The sequence below is a fragment of the Octodon degus genome, unplaced genomic scaffold (assembly GCF_000260255.1).
Source record: "Octodon degus isolate 3935 unplaced genomic scaffold, OctDeg1.0 scaffold00072, whole genome shotgun sequence".
In the NCBI taxonomy this organism is placed as follows: Eukaryota; Metazoa; Chordata; class Mammalia; order Rodentia; family Octodontidae; genus Octodon; species Octodon degus.
The window spans coordinates 11,545,234-11,548,890 of NW_004524648.1; the positions used below are offsets into that span (position 1 = coordinate 11,545,234).

Here is a 3,657-nt window from a genome sequence, read left to right on the forward strand (position 1 = left end):
TCTCTCTTTCTTTCTTTCTTTCTTTCTTTCAGACAATTATGCCTTTATTCCTTGTTTTGCCAAGCAGGCAGGCTGAATAGTTTGCATTTTGGTGATCAGCCAAATCCCATATCCTCATCTGACTCCTCTGACTCTTCCTTGGTTTCCACCTTGGCTGAGCCAGCTGCAGCAGCAGGAGCAGCATTGGTGGCTGTGGTGACAGGGGCAGTAGCCACAAATGCAGATGGATCAGCTAAGAAGGCCCTGGCATTTTTAGCAAGTGGGAAGGTGTAATCACTTTCCACAGATGAAGCCAGGATCCACTTGTACCCATTGATGATAGAATGGGGCACTGATGTAACAGCTGGGTAACCAATCTGCAGACAGACACTGGCAACATTGCCGACACCCTCCAGAAAGCGAGAACGCAGTTTCCTCTGTAGTGTCAAAGACTTCTGGGTTGTAGATGCTTCTATTGTTAAACACTTGTGAATGATCAGCCCAAAGGAGAATGGAGAGATGTTCAACATGTTAAGGAGGGTTGCCTCACTGGTTCTCACTTTGTCCCCAGTCTTAATCAGCTGTATATCACTAAGGATTTTTTTTAATAGATTGCAAATTGAAAATAAATTATTTACAAACATAAATGAATATAACAATAAAAACTGTCCAAAATAAAAATGAAGAAAGAATGTACAGATCAGTCATAATAGTTCACTGTGTCAAAATCAAGAAACTTATAGTCATATAATTATAATTCTCAAAGTAGAAAGGAATAAGCAATAAATATTTAAAGATTTAAAATTTCTGAATTTTCACTAAGGATTTTAATGGTGCTCCTGGAGATTTTAGTGGTGATGCCCAGAGCTTGGAAGAAGGAGGTCTTCTCGGGCCCCAGACCAGTGTTCTGGGTGGCATGATGACTTCAGATGGTGCAATGGCACCTGCACAGACAGCAGCAGGTGCCTACAACCTGCTACAAGCTACATTTGTATTTACTTTGTATTAGAAACAACACAAAATTTCACTGAACAAAGTAATAGGAATCCAACAATGGTTGCTGTATTGCATGACGCTATCTTCAAATTAGTTGTTCAGGATATCAGGTATAAAGGTCTAAAGAAGAGGCACCATGGCTTTGGTAGCTACAGCATCTCTGTCCCAGCCTAAGTGGCACCACCACCTCCTCTAGGAGACCATTAGAGTCAGCCAGCTCCTGCTCCATGGTAACCATGTATGACTGAAAGGCGGTGATCAAAAATGCGCACATGTCAGAAGAGATGCAACAGGATTTGGTGGAGTGCACTACTCAGGTGCTGGAGGACCACAACATAGGACATTGTGGCCCACATCAAGAAGGAGTTTGACAAGAAGTACAACCCCACCTGGCCCTGCATCGTGGTGAGGAACTTTGGTAGTTATGTGACCAAGAAACCAAACACTTCATCTACTTCTACCTGGGCCAGGTGGCCATTCTTCTGCTCAAATTTGGTTAAAACCATGGACTGTGCCACACATCCAGTGATCCATCCAGAGCCAAGGACTGAAGCTTAAATTCCAAATAGAGACTGAAAGGTGATCAGCTTTGCTAAGGGAACACCTCGATCTTTTTTGTGGTGTGTACAGGGCACTCTCTGTACTAGTTTGTTGTGGTTATAAAACATTTAGCAAAACAACCTACATTTGTATTTATTTTCTGTTCCATACTTCTGTGCCTCACGTGTTTTTCTTTTAATCCATTCCTTTAAATAATAAATTTGTTGGCAATGTAAAAAAAAAAAAAAAAAGATTTGCCTAAGCAAAAACCAAAACAATAACAAAAATGTAAGAAATTCAAAAGAAAAAAAAATTAAGCTTTAACTGCTCCTTTCAAAAGACAGCAGAAATTGACAGTACAATTATCCAAACTATTCTGCATATATACCTAAATATATCTTTTCCCCTTCTTTCATTTGTCTCCCTCATCCCAGTTTTCCCTTCCTGTTGAACAAATTCTTTCGGACGGGTTTTCCCTGCCTTAATATAAAATTCTGCTAAGCCATGAAGGTGACAAGCCAACGTGGCATGAGCCACTGGAGGCCACAGGCTCTGCTCCACCTTCCCCTTCCCTGGTCAAATTGCAACTTTCTGCTTCGTTTTCACAATATCCAGTTTCTTTGTTACCACTTCCTGCCCAATCATTATGTGCCATGTCATGCAGATTTTCCTCCTGATCCCCACCTCCATCTTGGCCCTAAATAGCCTTTGTTCCCTGGCGGAGCCCTCAGAAGCTCCAAGTCTCTCCTTTCCTGTGGCCTTCCCTGTGCCTTCAGTGAAGGCCTCTTTTGTCTCTCCTGTCTCTACTGTGCCAAAAACCCTAGCACTTTCCCTTTCACAATATTTATTGTACCTTTTGGTAGATTAAGCCCGCCAACCTCCACTCCTAGATTCACTTCCCCTTAGTCTCAAGCCAGGACAAAACTGCACAAACGGTTCTGCCCAGCTTTGTACCTTGGACTCAGGCTGGGGCATGGTCACAACGCCCTCCCCACCTCACCTTCTTGCAATCTTCTCACAGACCAGGTAGCCCGCTGTTCCACAGACCTGGTAGCCCACTGTGCTAGCCTGCAGTCACCTTCCCCCAAAACCCTATAAAACCCTCTATCCCTTTCTGCTTGGGGCTGTCTTGGTCTGCTAGACAGCCTGTCCTTTAGATCTCCAATAAATCTTCTCATGTCAGAATGTGTGGGTATCAAATTGAACACCTTTCAGATTTTAATTACTCTTTCAGGTTCTCACATTAGTGTGATAATATGATGTTTACACATAGATCTTATTTCACTTACCAATGTACTCTGTAGCTGTATCCATTTATCTACAAAAGCCTCGAATTTATCTTTTTAAATACCTGTATAATACTCCATTGTGTAAAAATTGCACCCAAAACCAGATTTCTTCCAAATTAAGTAGACACATGTTAAACAAAGAAGTCAAAGAGGTTAGATTCCATTTACATGGGGGAATTTGCAAGCATGAACTCTTATTAGCACCTGGGATCAATCCCCTAAAATATTCTCAGCTTTCTAAAGGTTAGGTGGGGACTTTTGAAAATGCCCCTTCCCAAGAAAAGGAAATACCTCCTTAGTTCCAGTTCCTGCAGGCCACATAACACCATCTTTTCTGCCTCTGTTGGGATAGCAATATCATTTTATAACTTAATATGTCAAGGTAGTGAGTTACAATTGATTTTTTACATGTTGTACTACTCCTTGCTTTCTAGGATAGATGTATATTTTGCACTTTTGGGGGGAGATATGTATAGTATTTCACAGTTAAATGATGTATCATCTTAATATGTTTGCTATACTATATTTGATTTGCTAACACTAAGTGGAGAACTTTTGCACCCATGTTCATTAGTTAAAATGGCCCAGCTGTCTATGACTGACAGCTATGTCATAGACAGAGATGGCCCTAAGGACAAAGAACAAACAAACAAACTCCTGGATGTTTATTCTGTTACCTGTCCAAAGCACGATTTGTGTTTCTTCTGAGGTAGGTAGGTATAGTGTTTAAAAATAGTTTTTGCTGAAAATAATGACTCTGCATTTGGGCTTGCAAATGTCCAATAGGTAACTAAAAGTAGACCAAATGGTGACCTTCATTTCGTAAAACTCTGAGTCAAAACTGCCTCTACTT

General features: G+C 41.1%; 1 pseudogene; it reads right to left on the reverse strand.

Moving 5' to 3' along the window:
- Positions 1 to 95: 95 nt before the first annotated feature.
- Positions 96 to 1,204, reverse strand: LOC101592445 (annotated as a pseudogene).
- Positions 1,205 to 3,657: the final 2,453 nt, after the last annotated feature.